Source organism: Leucopleurus acutus, assembly GCF_964270905.1.
Source record: "Leucopleurus acutus genome assembly, chromosome: 2".
Taxonomy (NCBI): domain Eukaryota; kingdom Metazoa; phylum Chordata; class Mammalia; order Artiodactyla; family Delphinidae; genus Leucopleurus; species Leucopleurus acutus.
In genome coordinates this window covers 98493923-98513414 of record NC_139143.1, presented here as the reverse complement: position 1 = coordinate 98513414, position 19492 = coordinate 98493923, and positions in this window count along the sequence as shown.

Sequence of the window (19492 nt, the reverse complement as noted above, 5' to 3'; positions counted from 1 at the left end):
GCAGGAACTGCAGCAAGGCAGTATGACCTAGTTGTAGACCCAAACACCTGGCATTCTAGTCCAGTTTTGCTACAATCTGGGCCACATCACTTACTAACCTCCCTGGGCCTGGTTTTCTTTCTCTTTTGAATTGTACATTAATGCCAGGGATAATCCCAACTAAAGTAGTCAGGAACGGTGTTTCTCTCTCTCTCTCTCTTTCTGTCTCATTGCTATTTTGCTTCATAAAGGCTCAAACTAGGAAGATGTTAGATTTTATGTATACATTTATGAATATATATGCATACATTTATGTGATGAAGCTGTATCATACATAATGATCATATATATCATTAGTATATATATATATATATATATATATATATATATATCTCATACATAATCATTTTGTAGATCTTTAAAACTCATGCCCTTGGGACTTCCCTGGTGGAACAGTGATTAAGAATCCGCCTGCCAATGCAGGGGACACGGGTTCGAGCCCTGGCCCGAGAAGATCCCACATGCCGCGGAGCAACTAAGCCTGTGCGCCACAACTACTGAACCTGTGCTCTAGAGCCCGCAAACCACAACTACTGAGCCTGCGCGCCACAACTACTGAAGCCCGCGCGCCTAGAGCCACGCCAATGAGAAACCCACGCACTGCAACGAAGAGTAGCCCCCACTCACCGCAACTAGAGAAAGCCCACACACAGCAACAAAGACCAAATGCGGCCATAAATAAATAAACAAATAAATAAATTTAAAACTCATGCTCCCTCTACGCAATGTTATTGTCTAAATGTTGAGGAAAGATCATTTCACTTCCGTGGGATATTGATGGGATGATAGGAACCAGCCCCTTTCACTTCATGGGTTACTTTCCAAAAAACGCCATTCATGTACATCAAGGGGGCTTTTTTCCAAAGAGTCTGCTTAGGGAGATACAACGTCTCCCTGTTTCCTGGAATCCTCCTGCTCCATGAGCTCCTCATCAGCAGTGGTTCTCAAAGCGTACTTTCTGGACCAGCAGAGTCAGCATCAGCATCACCTGAGAACTTGTTAGAAATGTAACTTCTCAGACCTCACTCCAGATCTATGGAGTCAGAACCTGTGGGGGTGAGGCCCAGAAACCTGTGTTTTCACAAGCCTCCTGGCTGATTCTTATGGATGCCAAAGTTGAGAATCTCCACCTTATAGTATAGAAACGCGCAGTCAGCCATTTCAGAAATACAAGAAACGATTACGGTGGAATAGCAATCTGGTGGTACAAACCATATGCCAAGTAGGTTATTACGGTGAGATCTCTTCAAATGTTATTGTGGTATCCTCCATTTAAAACCAAAATTTTAATACGATTTTATTCATAGTTTTATTTCATTTCTTAAATCAAGAAACATTTATTGAGCCATACCATGTGCCAAGCAGTGGGGAATTCAGATAAAAAAGAACTAGTCCCTGTACTTATCAACTCATACTCCACTAATGATCCAGAATTATACGACCACTATTTATTGAACACTTACTATGTGCTCTTTGCAAATGAGATACTAAGTAAGGCAATCCTTTGAGGTTTTTACCGTCATTACAGGAAAGGAGATAGTCTTAGTGAGGTTAGAAAACTTGCCCAAAGTTGGGAAATTATTTTTTTGTGGAAATTTTCAAACATACAGAAAAGTTGAAAGAATATTGCAAGGATGAAAGCCTTCACTTAGATTCACCCCTAAATACACCATCATGTATGTATCTTCCAAGTCAGCCTTCTACGTAAGCACAGCACTACCATCAGATCCAAAAAACTTATTACTAATACAATAGTATGACTCATAATCCCCACTTGGTCCGGAAATATCCTAGATAGCTGGGGAATTTTCCCCCCAAATTATGTTTCAGTCAAAGATCATGCATTGCTTTGGTTATCATGTTTCTTCAGTTTGTTTCCTTTAATCTAGAATAGTCCTCCTGTTTGTTTTTCTTAATCTTTCATGACGTTGACATTTTTACACAGCCTAGGCCAGTTGTTTAGGAGAATGCCCTACAGTTTTGGACCTGGCTGATTATTCCCTTATTTTAGTGAGAATTTTACATACATAATGTTGTATACTTCATTTTATGTCACATCAGGTGCCTGATATCAGTTTGGACCAATGCTGGACATGCTAATTTAGATCCCTTGGTTAAATTCATGTCCAGCAAATATCTCCATTGCAAAAGTACATTTTTCCCATTGTAATTCTTAAGTGCAGGATGATGTTTTCAAACACTATATTCTGTCCCCCAGAAGCCTTTTATCCAGTAGTTTCACTATCCATTGATGATGCTCGTCTGAATAATTTATTATATTGTTGGTGCAAAACAGAGATTTTTCCTAATTCTATAACTTCTTCTAAAATCTTCAGCTGTCATTCTGGAAGAAAAACACAACTTTCTCTTTCTACTTCTTGCATATTCTTTGGAGCATTGCTATGGAACAACTGATTCTTTTTTTAAAATCAATATATTATAATTTAGTACCATAATAATAATTATTATTATTTTTATTATTTTTTTTGCGGTACACGGGCCTCTCACTGTTGTGGCCTCTCCCATCGTGGAGCACAGGCTCCGGACGTACAGGCTCAGTGGCCATGGCTCACGGGCCCAGCTGCTCCGCAGCACGTGGGATCTTCCCAGACCAGGGCACAAACCCGCGCCCCCCCCTCATCGGCAGGCGGTCTCTCAACCACTGTGCCACCAGGGAAGCTCCCCATAATTATTTTTTTAATGTGCAAATGTTTTCCAAATTGGGCTTCCCATAGGGACCATTTCTCCAAGGAATTCTGTTTCCTTTTTTTTAAGTTCCCTGACCAGGGATTGAACCCGGGTCCTCAGAAGTGAAAGCATTAAGTCCTAACCACTGGACCACCAGAGAATTCCCTCTGGCTCCCTTTAATAGGCAATAGTGTTTAGAAATCAACATGTAAGAGCCACAGCTGGAATTTGAACCCAGACCATGAGACTCTGGAGCTGAGCCCTTAATACTGTACTTTGTGACTAGAATTAAGTGTAATATCCTCTAATAACTGAGGGACACAAAAGACGCTTTGAGAATATAGAGGACGACGTGGAGTGAAGGAAAGAGAGGGTTAGGCAGGGCAGGTTTGCCTTGTTCATCCACCTTTACTGTTATTTCCATGCTGATGTCAGAGCTATTTCATTTAACCACCTGGCCACTATAGAAACAGTCTTTATTATCTGGGCCCTAAGTCTATTCTGAGTTTTGGTTTTTCTGTATTTCACCCAAGTCACACAAATCTCTGGAAAACCGCTTCTTTCTGGGGCATTCAGAAAAGGCCGGAAGCCACTCTTCTCTCCTTCATTCCACTCCTGCCCCTCCCTTCACACTGATTCACTCATTCTTGACTTCCTCGTTTCCTCCAAGCATATAAAGTGTGTTTCCTAAGTAATTCTCTTTCTCCAGAGTCATCATTTGGGAGCTTCTAACTCCTGCCCTCCTTGTAATAGATGCCTCCAGACCTCACTGTCTCAGCACAAGGGTTAGTATAGAATTTTAGCATGCTTAAAACCCAATTTTATATCACATAATATCACTTACATGTGGAATCTAAAACAATGATACAAATGAACGTATTTACAAAACAGAAATAGACTCACAGAAAACAAACTCATGGTTACCAAAGGGAAAGTAGGCGGAGGATAAATTAGGAGTTTGGGATTAATGGATACACACTAATATATATAAAATAAACAAAAAGGTCTTACTGTAAAACACAGGGAACTATATTCAATATCTTATAATAACCTATAATGGAAAAGAATCTGAAAAATAATATGTATTATATATATCTGAATCACTTTGCTGTACATCTGAAACGAACACAACATTGTAAATCAACTATACTTCAATTTTTTAAAAAACCAATATTATATACTCATTACCCTGTCTCATGAGGGGGTAATTTTTACTACCTTGGACAAGTTTAAATCTGCAAAACGAGGGAGAGAGGAGAAAATGGGCACCTTAGCTTTAACATCAGGCCAGATTTCCTTAAAAGGGCAGCAAAAGCAAGCCAGCTGAGCGCTCACCTGGACTGCAGCAACTGAATATACACAGCCTGGGTTAGTTTGGACATTTCTAGATGGAGCTTCTCCCCAGGCATCCTTCATTTTATACTGTGTTACATTTCTTTGTTCCTATTACTGCTGCTGCTGCTATCAGTAATGAAATTAATAATAACATTTTGGCCTTTTCAGCCATCTCAAATTTCTGTCCATTTTAACCCACAGGAGAGATGGCCAACCTGCAACACTGCAGTTGAATAGTAATTAAGTGATCTTGCAGTGGCACAAAGGAAAGAATCAAGGGTCTGTTTAAAACCATTCCCTTAGATCTATTCCAGATAGGAATCAATAAAGCATCCCTGCTTAGGGTCACAAATTGGCCTGGAAGATAGACCCCCAACTGCAAGCCTCATGGCCTCCCCTGAAGCACTCCAGACCAGATCTCTCTCTGTCTGCTGACAAACTCCAATAGCCAGGCTAACCCATTATTCACTCTTAACCTGTTTTTTTGCTGTTGCTTGACCATGAGCCAAGCAAAATGAACATTCCTGTGGTGGGCTTGGGAGCTGCCCCACTCCAGACTGTGCTTTTCCACAGGCCAAGAGAGACTTTGAAGCTGGCCTCCTCTCTGCTTTGCCCAAAGGTGGGGAATCCCATGGGGAGGAGCAGAGATCAGCCAGCGCTGAGTCACGCAGTCCTTCAGTTCAGGTGACATTCAGGAAGGGCCTCGCCTGTTGGCCTCATGACTGAGCAGAATGACTTGGCCAACTCCTTGCGCTTCAAAAGAGGTCAGACATCATGCGAGAGCCTTTTTGTTGTATTTCTAGGGTAAAGAGTTCAGCAATTTACAGTCATACTTTAACATAAGAATGTCCATCCTTGGCTTCCCTGGTGGCGCAGTGGTTGAGAGTCCGCCTGCTGATGCAGGGGACACGGGTTCGTGCCCCGGTCTGGGAGGATCCCACATGCCGCGGAGCGGCTGGGCCCATGAGCCATGGCCACTGAGCCTGCGCATCCGGAGCCTGTGCTCCACAGTGGGAGAGGCCACAACAGCAAGAGGCCCATGTACCGTTAAAAAAAAAAAAAAAAAGAATGTCCATCCTTTTGCCTGTATGCGCTGAGCTGAGAGAGTGCCCCAGTGCAAGGCTTTAAAAATGTTTTGCAAACTCACATTCAGTTTACCAATGATTAATTACAGGACATAAACTCATATACAGTCAGGATTCAATACAAAGAGCACAAGAGTGAATGGATGGATAAAAGAACAAGTGAAGTTAGAACACCAAATGAGGGAAAGGAATAGATGAACTGAGACTCAACAACTGTCAAGGAATCTGGATTTTAGTCCTGGCTCTGTTTCTTCCTGACCTCTCATTTAACTACTCGGTCATCAACAGCCCCATCTAAAAAATGTCTCAGGGGGACGATTGTTGGCATCTCGTCCAGCTGTAAGTGGTTTATTATTTAACTTGTGTACGTACACAGGTTAATAATAAAAAAATCAAACCAGTTTGTAATTCATAGCTATCAGTAATAGTCAACAGCTTCTGAATAAGCAGGAATCCAAGAGCAACCCAAAGCTGAATTATTCCACATGATTCATGAGTTGTGAATTTGAGTTTTGATTCTGTCACAGGGTTAAGTAGCTCAATCTCTGTGACACATGCCATCACCTATAAATATTCTAGACACATCTACTCCCAAACTATTCAGAAAACATAGCAGAAAGAGTATATTACTTACTCCAGGGTTATACTACTGTTCCAGGATGGCCACAGACGCGCTCTTCAAAACTGGTTCCTATTGGAAGACTCCAACACTGGAGTAAATAATGAGTTTGAGTCAGTTTAGTTAACTAAAGGTCTTCTAATTAATTAACAATTAAAAGAGTGCCAAAGTGAGTATGAATGCTTAAGATTACTCAGACGTATGGTCTTTCTACTGTTATCATAATTTAGAAATATGCTGTACTCGCTACTTCTGGTTATTCTTTTTCCTCTACTCTTATTAATATAAATCACTCTGGAAGCTGACATTTCAAAGAAGTTGAGGATAAAAACATCTTCAGGGTACCCAAAATGATCATCAGTCTGTAAAGTAGACCTGGGACTCCCTCACATCTCCCAAGTGATATTTTCTTCTTCCAAGCTGCCCTACATGTAATTAAACTATGAGGGCAAAAGGGCCATCTGCATCAAATGCACAACCTTTCTTGGCACACACAGTTCCAATGGAAATCCACGCAGTTAGAGAGGGATTAAGAAATGGTCTTCAGGGTCAAATGTCTCCAGCATTTATTGTAATAAGAGTGATATTTTAGCAAATATTAAACTGGCAAATTTTACCTCCTCCAAAATGTTTCACTTCATCCACTTTTGACATCAGGTCATAAAAGACCCAGGAAAGAATACAGCAGGCATGCTAAAGGAATTTAGACATCCTCTCTATGTCCAAGCAAGTCCTTGTCAGAAGATGTTTTAAATTCCTCTAAGATATCAAGAACCAAACCTGGAAAACCTAGATCATAGGGTTTCTCCAGTCATGTTTAGGATTCTTCTCCACAAAAGCTTAACCACAAAACTGCAGTTGGACAAAAGGAGGCCATGAAGTAGAGGAAGAAAAAGAGAAGCCCTTCCCTCCTAGTGATTGGAGGATGGTGGTTGGATGAGGGAAGGCAGTTAGGGATGGGAGACCTGGACAATATGGAAAAAACAATAAAACATATATTCTTTGATTCAGTCTGTGTTAAAATTAAAAGACTGAAATAAGAGTGATATTTAATGAAAAAACATAGGGAAAAGAATCCTTTTGTCATACACACTTTAAGCTCTCAACGTAGTGTGTCAGCTGTATTCTCAGAAGTTAACGAGTAGAATACTAAGCAATACTTGCCTCCCATGCCTATAGGAGCAGAGGGAACAAAGAGCCCTTTTAAGAGACTAGGCAGGGCTTCCCTGGTGGCGCAGTGGTTGAGAGTCCGCCTGCCGATGCAGGGGACAGGGGTTCGTGCCCCGGTCCGGGAAGATCCCACATGCCGCGGAGCGGCTGGGCCCGTGAGCCATGGCCGCTGAGCCTGCCGTGGCTGGAGCCTGTGCTCCGCAATGGGAGAGGCCACAACAGTCAGAGGCCCGCGTACCGCAAAAAAAAAAAAAAAAGAGAGACTAGGCAGGTGAGGAAAAAATGTGAATTTGAACAAACTCCATCACCTGTTATGTTTGTGGAGAAGCAAGAGGTCTTTCGTTTAATCCTCTAGGAATGAACCCTCTACTGCAAAGCACATGATAACCACAAATTTGTAAAACATATTGTGTATAGGTGCTCATTATAAGAAACAAAAGTTGTTCATTTAAACTGTAAATGTAATCACCATCTTGTGCCAACTGACATACCATTATGTAAATTGTGTAGATTCTTTTGTAACTGAGAGAGCTCCAGACTCCCTAGTCTAACTTTTCCTTTGCAGATAGAATGAATAAATGTTGCTTCTAGAGGTTTCCAGTCTTAATAAATGTGAAGTTCTGTTCTCTTACCATGGTGCATTTGTAGAATAAACCACCTAGTCCAGGGGGTCAGATGGAGGATATGGAAGAAACTCAGAAGGTGGACCTCAAGAGCTGGGGTGAGGTCAACCAGCAGGAACTGAGTACAGACCCTGACAGAGGAGAACAGGAGTACCTGTGCATCCACTGGCCTCGAACATTTGCACCAGATATCAGGAGAGGGCCAAGTCAACCTAACCCCAGGGCACTCCAACTACCCTCTCTGCTACCCTAAGTTTACATAAATCACCGCACACCTGCAAATGTACCCAAGTGTCATCTGTCTTGCACTTACCCGCCTTCAAAGAGGAGGTAGAAGTGAAAATATGACTAAGTAAGCAATCATTGCATAGAGGAAGACTGAAAATTACCTAAAGGGCTGCTTACATCTTTGGTTCAGGCTAAATTTAAAACCATTAAGGACCGTTTTCCCCCTGCTCCACAGTGAGTGGGGATCACCAGGAAGACTAGATCAGTTATAGATAAAAGAAAGAAAATATATTTACTTTGCAGTTGTAGAGTGAGTGAATTTGCAACTTTGCTAAACTGCCTATGAAATTAGACAGACAACAGTGATGACTCTGATTTAAGGAGCACCCGTGAAGCCTCACCTTCCCCCCAAATCACTGCTCTTAGCTTGCTACAGGGTAAGTCAACTTCTCCTTCTCCTGGCCTGAAACTCCAAACTTTTCAGTAGGTAACAAAGGTAGATGTATTAAGTGCAGATGTTGTTGAAAATGAATCTTGAGGGTGAGAATAAGCTCAATTAGTTAATCTGAAATTAATTCAGAATTGTTATCCTTCTCGTTTCTGTGAACCATGCCCTAGAGGAATAAGATATAAGGAGGGTAATGAGTAAACATCGTTGAACACCTAATACGCACCAAATGCTGTCCAATAGAACTTCCTGTGATGGTAGGAGTGATCTATATCTGCATTGTCCAATATGGTAGTCACTAGCCACATGTGGCTTTTGATCATTTGAAATGTAGCTAGAGTGACTGAGGAAATAAATTTCAATTCTAATTAATTTAAATAGCCATGTGTGGCTAGTAACTATTGCATTGGACAGGTTTATATAAATGTTATATAAGGTTTGGAATGTTTATATAAATGTTAAAGTATTTGAGGCTCTAAAGCTTTAAGAGATTCAGGACATGGGAAATATATTAACTTCAATCTCTGGTATTTGAAAATCAAAGCAAAGATCAAGTGTAAATCAAAACTGGTGCCCACTTCCCAGTGTGCATAAGACTAGTTCTGAGCTAAAGTACCAACACCCATGGTTTGAGAAACAAATATTTAGGGAAATTGTATGTATTACATTCTCCCTTTGAATTCTGGTTATGAACGTAAATGGGCTGAAGTTCTGTTCCTGAAATCGCTTATAAAATGCTTGGGGGGCAGTAAAATACTGCAAGTAGCAAAAAGATGCTTTTGCTTCTGAGTTTCAAACATTTCCTGTCTTTTTCTTACCCCCATGGGCTTATTTTTTTAATTGTTCCTTTGCTTTTATTTCTCAGAAACTAGATGTTGAGAAATTAAAAAAGAAAAGCCAAGCATATAAATTTTTCTATATAGCTTCATGCAGCTCAAACAATGAAGAGGCATTTTGACTATCACCTACTTAGCCACAATGCTCAGCTATCCTCGAGACTGTATTTTACAGTCTTAATGACTCTGAAGCTTTACAGTTTAGATTTGGATTTGATAAGGAAAATAGGCACATGAGAATGTTAGCATCATGCTTGATAGGCTAGAATATGAGGAGGGGAATATGCAACAATAGGGCTGGCATATTTCCTCCCTATATATATATTTTTAACATCTTTATTGGAGTATAATTGCTTTGCAATGGTGTGTTATTTTCTGCTTTATAATAAAGTGAAGCTCCCTATATATTTAAATTGAGAACCAAAAATTAAAGTAAAAAGGTAAAATAGGAATAAGTACACTTGAGAAACAATAGTGCATATGCTCCCCAGTATATAATATTGACTATTCAATTAAAACAATCAAAAGAGCTTTACTGATCAGCAAGAGGAATTAGCAAAACAAATACATATAAAACAATAACTGCTCTGTCCATCATTTGGGAACGCAGTTGGGTGATGGTCTCAATTAGTTAGAAACGCTGTAATTTGGCATTTGATATTTACTCCATCTGTCAGGTTCTGGGAAAATTTCTTTAAGTATAGATGGAGAAATTATTCTAAATGATTGTCAGCACAAAAAGGCATCTGAAAGACATTTCTCACTGTCTGGAGAACTTGGCTCAGCACAGATTCCAGGGTTATAAATAGGATCATCAGCATATCCTTGACAAGAGTATATCAGGAATCTTAGCAAAGATGGGGAGTTTTCATTGTCTTATGCAGCACAATTAACCAGCTCCATCTACGAGTTGGTTGTACCCTACATTGCAGGCAACTGCATCTTACCCAGGCACACCCGCTCAGCATCCATTCCCGATATTCATAACATACTTCTAGTCAAGACTCTGGTGAAATGATTCGGGCAGTAGGTAGGTTGATTTGGTGCCAAACAATGGATTTTGAAGGCTGAGATGTGGGGGAAACACACAAACGTACTAACACATTTTACAAAGGAACTCTAGTAGCTAAATATTTATTTATTTAAAATGCTCATAATACCAACTTATTCTGAATGTGTTCATGCTGCCTTAAAGTTCAAGAATAATAAAAGTAAAGGTTTGTTTTAAATTCTTTTCAAAATATGTAAACGTTCAAAGTACTTACTAAAGACTGATCTACTCGATTACTCCTTAGATACTCAATTTAAAGGGTATAAGCATAGACTGGATAAAAGAGGGTGGAAGACATCAAGGGAACCTAACTGCCCCATTTGTGACCTCTAACAGTGTGCATGTTCGATTCCATTTACTTTGATAAGTAACACATGCTGTCACCCTAGACACTTAAATGCAACCGATGGCAGAATTGATAAATAAATTTTAAAAGGTAACTCTTTTGGAAAAAAGTGAATAAAATACCTCTGGATAACTTAAGAGAACTTTAAAAATGGACTTAACAAATTTTAAAGATATTTTAAAAGAAATCACAAGTAAATATTATACAAAATGGTGTACTAAAACTTTTGGAAAACAATGAAATTGATGATTTCCTGGAAAAATTGAAATCAAAATAGACCCAAATTTATTAATCCAATGAATAGACTCAAGAAAAAGTTCTTGATTCTTAGTTAATAATCAAGAAATAAAGAGAAAGTTTCTAAGATTTATCTTTCAAACAACTTCAGCACTCTAGGACCATACCAGTGTGTTAAAAATTATGATTACATTTAATAGTTACATTTATTAGGCACTTACTATCTGTTTGAGATGCACTAAGTGACTTACATGCCTTATCTCTTCAATCCTCACAACAACCTTAAGATAGGAATTGTGTTTTCCGAGTTTTACAAAAAAAAAAAGAAACTGAGGCCTAGAGAGAGCTTATAAAACTAGAATATGCCTGATCCAGGGTTCAAACACAAGGTACAGAAAATGTCTTAATAGATAAATTATTCCACAACATGGAAACAAATGAAAAGCTATAAAATCATTGGATGAAGTACAAAAGCCTGAAAAGAACAGTATGAGAAAGAAAACTACAGACAAGTCTCACTCATGACTATAAATGTATGACTCATACAAAATACTAACAAACTGAATTCCAGTGTATTTTTTCCAACTTTATTGAGGTATAATTGGCAAATAAAAATTGTATATATTTACAGTGTACAATGTAATGTTTTGATATATGTGTATAATACTGTGAAATGATTACCACAATAAAACTGACATATCCATCATGTCAAATAGTTATCTTGTGTGTGTGTGTGTGCATGTGTGTGTGTGTGAGTATGTGGGTTGAGAACATTTAAGGCCTACTCACTTAGCAAATTTCAAGTATACAGTATGGAATTATTAACTGTAGTCACCATGCTATACATTAGATCTCCAGAACTTATTCAACCTGCATAACAGAAACTTTCCATTTCCCCCAACCTCTAGCTGCTGGTAACCACCATTCTACTTGCTGCTTCTAAAAGCTTGACTCTTTTAGATTCCAAATATAAGTGAAATCATGCAATATTTGTCTTTCTGTGCCTGGCTTATGTCACTTAGCATGTCCTTCAAGTTCATCCATGTTGTTGCAAATGACAGGATTTCTTTCTTTTGCATTGCTGAATAATATTCCATGGTACATATACACCACCTTTTCTTTATCTGTGCATCAGATCTTGTACACTTAAATTAATTCTATATCTGACTATTGTGAATAATGCTATAATATCTCTCTGAGACACTGATTTCACTTTCTCCAGATATAAACCCAGACATGGGATTGTTGGATTATATGGTAGTTCTATTTTTGAATTTTTGAGGAACTTGATCATGTTTTTCATAACAGCTGTACTAGTTTGCATTCCCACCAACAAGAGTCCCACCAACAAGAGTGACAAGGGTCCCTCTCTTCTACATCTTTGCTGACATTTGTTATTTTGTGTCATTTTGATAACAGCCATTCATACATGTATGAGGTGACATCTCACATGGTTTCAATTTGCATTTCCCTGATAATTAGTGATATTGGACATTTTTTCATATACCTATTGGTCATTTGTATGTCTTCCTTTGAAAAATGTCTATTCAGGTCCTTTGCCCACTTTTAATAAGGTTATTTGTTTTCTTGCTATTGAGTTGTTTGAGTTCCTTATATATTTTGGATATTAACTCCTTACCAGATGTATGGTTTATAAACAATTTCTTCCATTCTATAGGTTTTCTCTTCACTCTGTTGTTTCCTTTGCTGGGAAGAAGATTTGATTCAATGTGATTTGTCCATTTTTGCTTTTCTTGCCTGTGCTTTTTGTGTCATATCTAAAAAAAATCATTGCTTGCACCAATGTTTTCTTCTAGTAGTTTTATAGTTTCAGGTGTTATATTTAAGTCTTTAATACACTTAGATTTGATTTGTATAATGGTATGAAATAACAGCTCAATTTCATTCTTATGCATGTGGATATCCACTTTTCCCAAAACTATTTATTAAAGAGGCTGTCCTTTCCCCATTGTGTGTTTTTGGCACCTTTGTTGAAGATCAATTGACCATAAATGTATGGATTTATTTCTGGCTCTCTATTCTGTTCAGTTGGTCTATATGTTTGCTGTTTTGATTACTATAGATTTGTAGTATAATTTGAAATCACATACTGAAATGCCTCCAGTTTTTTCTTTTTGATGATGATTGCTTTGGTTAGAATTGTTTTTCTATTTCTGTGAAAAATGCCATTGAAATTTTAATAGAGATTGTGTTGCATCTGTAGATCACTTTGGGTAGATTACTACAGACATTTTACAATAATTAGTCTTCCAATTCATGAACATGGAATTCCTTTCCATTTATTTGTGTCTTCTTCAATTTCTTTCATCAGTATCTCATAGCTTTCAGTGTGCAGATATTTCATCTCCTTGATTATATTTATTCCTTAGTATTTTATTGTTTTTGATGCCATTATGAATGGGATTGTTTTCTTAACTTCTTTTTTGGACAGTTTATTTTTAGAGTATAGAAATGCAACTGATTTTTGTATATTGCTTTTGTATCCTGTGAATTTACTGAATTTGTTTGTTGGTTCTAACAGTTTTTTTGGTGGAGTTTTGAGGTTTGTTTGGTTTATTTCATAAATCCTGTCATCTGCAAACAGAGATAATTTTAATTCTTCCTTTCTAATTTGGATGGCTTTTTTTCTTGCTTAGGTGCTTGGGCTAGGACTTCCAGTACTATATTTAATAGAAGTGGTGAGAGTGTCTTATTCTTGATCTTAGAGAAAAAACTTTCAGCTTATCACCATTGACCATGATGTTAGCTGTGGCCTGTCACATGTGGCCTTTATTATGCTGAGGTACCTTCCTTCTATACCTAATTTGTTGAGAGATTTTATTATAAATAGATAGTGAATTTTGTCAAATGCTTTTTCTTCATCTACTGAGATGATGATTTAATTTTTAGCTTTCTTTCTGTTAATGTGGTGTATCACATTCATTGATTTGTGCATGTTGAACTCTCCTTGCATCCCGGGAATAACTTCCATTTGATCATGGTGTATGATCCTTTTAATGTGCTGTTGAATTTGGTTTGATACTAAAATATTGAGGATTTTTTACATCAGCATTCATCAGGGATATTGGCCTGCAATTTTCTTTTCTTGTACTGTCCTTGTCTGGCTTTGGTGTCAGAGTAATGCTGGCCTCATAAAATAAGTTTGGAAGTATTCCCTTTTCCTCTATTTTTTGGAAGAGTTTGAGGAAAAATGTTATTAATTCTTTACATGTTTGGCAGAATGCACTGGTGGAGCCATCATCTTGGGCTTTTCTTTGTTGGAAAATTTGTTGTTACTGATTCAATCTCTTTACTTGTTATTGTTCTGTTCAGATTTTTTATTTCTTCTTGATTCAGTCTTAGTAGGTTTTTATATTTCTAGGAATTTATCCATTTCTTCCAGGTTGTCCAATTTGTTGATGTTTAATTGACCATAGTACTGTCTTATGATCCTTTGTATTTCTGTTGTATCAATTATAACATCTCCTCTTTAATTCATAATTTTATTTATTTAAGTCTTCTCTTTTTTATTCTTAGTTAGTTTGGCAAAAGGTTTGTCAATTTTGTTTAACTTTTCAAAATCCAACCTCTAGGTTTGTTGATCTTTTCTACTTTTTTTTAGTCTCTATTTTATTTTTTCCACTCTGATCTTTATTATTTCCTTTTTTTTTGCTAAGTTTGTGCTTAGGTTATTCTTCTTTTTCTGGTTCTTTGAGGTGTAATGTTAGGTTATTTATTTGAGATCTTTCCTTTATTCTTAATGTAGGTGTCTATTGCTGTACATTTCCCTCTTAGAACTGCTTTTGCTGTATCCCACAAGTTTTGGTATGTTGTGTTTCCATTTTCATTTGTCTCAAGGTATTTTTTTTATTCCCATTTTGATTTCTTCTACCAATTGGTTGTTCTGGAGTGAACTGTTTAATTTCCACATTTGAAATTTTCCAATTTTCCTCCTGTTACTGATTTCTAGTTTCATACTATTGTGGTCATAAAAGATACTTGGTATGATTTCAACCTTTTTAATTTGGTAAGACTTGTTTTGTAGCCTAACATATACTCTGTCATGGACAATGTTCCATGCATATGTGAAAACAATGTGTATTCTGCTGCTGTTGGATGGATGTTCTATATATATCTGCTACATCCATTTGGTCTATAGTGTTCAAGTCCACTGTTTCCACATTGATTTTCTGTCTGGATAATCTTTCCATTGTTGAAAATGAGGTATTGGAGTTCCCTATGATTATTGTATTACTGTTTATTTCACCCTTTAGTTCCATTAATATTTGCATTATATTTTTAGGTGCTCCAATGTTGGGTGCATATGTATTTACAATTGTTATATCCTCTTGATGAATTAACCCTTTTGTTATTATCTAATGACCTTCTTTGTATCTTGACTCTTGACTTAGTCTATTTTATCTAAGTATAGGCATTCCTGTTCTCTCTCTCTCTTTTATTTTTAATGCATAGTATATGTTTCTCCATCTCTCCATTTATGTGTGTCCTTAAAGCTAAAGTGAGTCTCTTGAGAAACATATATTAGATCCCATTTTTTAAATCCATTCAGCTATTCTATGTCCTTTCATTGAATATTTTAATACATTTACGTTTAAAGTAATTATTAATAGGAAAGACACAGACATAGAGAATGGACTTGAGGACAGGGGGAGTGGGAAGGCTAAGCTGGGACGAAGTGAGAGCGTGGCATGGACATATATACACTACCAAATGTAAAATAGCTAGTGGGAAGCAGCCGCATAGCACAGGCAGATCAGCTCAGTGCTTTGTGACCACCTAGAGGGGTGGGATAGGAAGTGTGGGAGGGAGATGCAAGAGGGAGGGGATATGGGGATATATGTATACATATAGCTGATTCACTTTGTTATAAAGCAGAAACTAACACACCATTGTGAAGCAATTATACTCCATTAAAGATGTTAAAAAAAAGTAATTATTGATAGGTAAGTACTTCTTACTGCCAATTTCTTAATTGTTTTCTGTTTTCTAGATCCTTTGTTCCTCTTTAGCTGTCTTCCTTTGTGATTAGATGATATTTTGGTAGTGGTATGCTTTGATTACTTTCTCCTTATCTTTTGTATATCTTCTACAGGTTTTCCTTTGTGATTATCATGAGGCTTACATAAAACATCTCATAGTTATAACAGTCTATTTTAAGTTGATAACAACTTAATTTTGATTATATACAAAAAGGCTACACTTAAATTTTTCTTCCCCCATATTTTATGTTATTGATGTCAAAATATGTATCTTTTATATATCATATATCTGTTAACAAATTATTGTAACTATAGTTATTTTAAATAATTTGGTCTTTTAACTTTTTACATCAGAGTTAAAAGGAATTTATGCACTGCCATTACAGTATTAGAGTATTCTGAATTTGAAAATATTCTTACCTTTACAGTGAGTTTTATACTTTCATACTGTTTTTGTATTGTTAGTGTCTTTTCATTTCAATTTGTAGAATTTCCTTTAGCATCTCTCATAAGGTAGCTCTCATGGTAATGAAACTCAAATGAATTAATGTTTACCTGATATCTGAACAAGGAATAACTATCCAAGTGCAAAACTAATAAAAGGAATGATAAAAGGAGGGTGACAAGCAAAAGTTTTTGACAAGCAAAAGTTCAAAATGAAGTTTTGACAAGCAAAACTTCAAAATGGCTGAGTAATATTCCATTGTATATATGTGTGTGTGTTTGTTTGTTTGTGTGTGTGTGTGTGTGTGTGTGTGTGTATACCACATATTCTTTATCCATAGAAAAGGGTGAAATTCTGCCATTTGCAGCAGTGTGGATGGACCTAGACAATATTATGCTTAGTGAAATAAGTCAGACAGAGAAAGACAAATACTGCATGATATCACTTATATATGGAATCTTAAAAATAATACAAACAAATGTATATGTAAAACAGAAACAGATTCACTGATATAGAAAACAAACTAGTGGTTACCAGTGGGGAGAGTGAGGGGTGAGGGGCAAGTTAGGGCTATGCGATTAAGACACACAAACTACTCTGTATAAAATAGATAAGCAACAAGGATATATTGTATAGCACAGGGAATTATAGCCATTATTTTGCAATAAGTTTTAATGGAGTATAATCTACAAAAATAGTGAAACACTATGTTGTACACCTGAAGCTAATATAATATTGTAAATCAACTGTACTTCAATTTTAAAAATTCAAAACGTTAGCAAATCAAAGATTATTATAAAACAAATGATACACAAAACAAGCTGAAAAAAATATGGCAAAGTAGTAGCTAAAGGGAAAATATTCTTACATTAAACACTTCATCCGAATTGAAAATAAAAAGCATAAAACCGGGCTTCCCTGGTGGCACAGTGATTGAGAGCCAATGCAGGGGACACGGGTTCGTGCCCCGGTCCGGGAAGATCCCACATGCCGCGGAGCGGCTAGGCCCGTGAGCCATGGCCGCTGAGCCTGCGCGTCCGGAGCCTGTGCTCCGCACGGGAGAGGCCACAACAGTGAGAGGCCCGCGTACCACAAAAAAAAAAAAAAAAAAAAAAAAAAAAAGCATAAAACCATTACAGAAGATGAACAAAGAATAGAAATAGACAATTAACAAAAGTGAAATTTTAATATGTATCAAAGAAAAAAAAATCTCACACAGAAGTAAAACTTTAAACATTAGTAAGATTTTGTTTTAGCTTATTGAATTATCAAAATAATACTAATTCTGATGAGACTACAATGAAACAGAAGCTACATACACTGCTAATGAAAGTGTGTATAATTTATCCAAAAGCCATTTGGCAATATAATATGAAGAGTCTTAAAAATGTTTATATATTTTGACCCAATAATTCCAGACCTGAGCTTAAAATTCAGGCAAAACTTTATGTATAAGGATAATACATATAGCATTATTTATGACAGTCAAAAATTGGAAATAACCTAAATATCAACCACTAGAAATTGGTTATGTCACATCCATATGGTGCAGCTCTTAAAAATCATGTTCTTGGAAATATTTACCAACACCAAAAATCTTCACACTACTAAATTTATGTTCGCACTATAGAATGTTCATACTATATATTTAGGAAAAGATTAAAAATAAATCACCTAGATTCTCATAAGATAAATATCAATTACATCAATTTAAATATTATGGATAATTTTTAATAAAATGAAAACAACCTTCTGTTGATTTTAAAATGGAATATAAAATATGTACAAAAAATGCAAAGAAAGATGGTAAACAAATTTATAGTCTCTAGCTACACACAGATCAAGCAACAATCCAAACAGCTTGGGATGCCAGCTAGCCAAGGAAAAGGCCAAGGGGACACAGTTATCCGTGTGAGGAACAGGTGAGGAGTTTGAATCCAGGAAGTGAAATATTAAAGATAGATACAGGACCGCTGCTGAAGAACCGCCTGACGTCAGGGCAAAGGGCCTCTGGGCTAGCAGTTCCTAATATACTATTTCCTGTAAGGGCAAGAATTAGGGTCTGTGTGGGGCTAAGTCTGAATTTGCAGCTGTTTGAAGAATGAGAGAACCGATACTGGATAAGACAAAAAAAAAAAAAGAGGTCTAATATTGCAGGTGGTTCCTGACATATATAGAAAGCAAGCTTTGAACAAAAGGCTTGAAGTTTCAGCTGAGCGAAGAGAGAGAGAATTATTGATACCAAAACAGTTCAACAAACCTTCTAGTGCAGCCAAGTAAATCAGCACAGCTCAGGATCAGAATGAATCAAGCCAGGAGCCCCATAAAATAAACAGATGGTCTGAACTAGACTCACAGAACTGTCTCCGTGAGGCTCCAGGCTCAAGGATGCACTTCAGGCTGGTGAATGGAGTGTGTCGAGAGAGGGACTACGGATTGGCTTCTTTTTCAATCAATAGAATAACTTTTAAATGCTATCTTATTGCTACCTTTGAATGCCTAGTGCCATGACAGCTACCAATCCCCTCATGTCCAATTGCCTAACAGATGGGGAAAATCAGCTTATTTCTCCTGCTGCATTACCCCAAACAAGCTTCCAACAGTTTACTTTGGAATCAACCAGAAATGAATGGTTTACCTACATTTTGCTCAATCTTTTGAAAGAAAGATGGAAAGGAAAATTTCTGTTAAGAATTGCTGCCTAATGCTTTCTTCAGCCCCACAATACAGAGACTGAATTGATTTTTTCCACCACATTTAAGTTCTTTCTATACCACAGAATTTTTTTTTTTTTTATACCACAGAATTTTAAAATGCATCTTTGATACACTACACATTCAGGAGGTGGAGGAGGAGGCGGGCAGCTCGTTTATCCTGAGGATGGTTTAAGAGGTTCGTGGTATTATGCTTTCAGGAGTTTAACCCTTGGAGCAATTGCATTCAGTTGCTCTTCTGCAACCACATCAGATGGTTGATTTCCCTTTTACACGACCATTTATAGCATTCCTTTCTCCCCCTTATGGAAAGATTTTTCAAGTTTCTTATGCCTAGAAAGTAACAGGCATCCTAGGTAAAGTTCCAGGAAATGACTTGCCTTGGATTTCCAGATGCACAGATAGCGCTGAGCCAAGACAGCAGGATTCTTGGGGTTGGATTACTCCAGGGGATGCTACACCCACCCCCATTCCCACCCCCAACACCCAGAAGCTTGTTTTTAGAAGGAAGTGATTGACTTTAACCTTACTGATGATTGACTCAGTAATGTAGAATATATGGTTACACCTAATATTAAGACCTTACTGAGCAGTGGAGAAAACTGTAGTAACATAAAGCTTCAAAGGT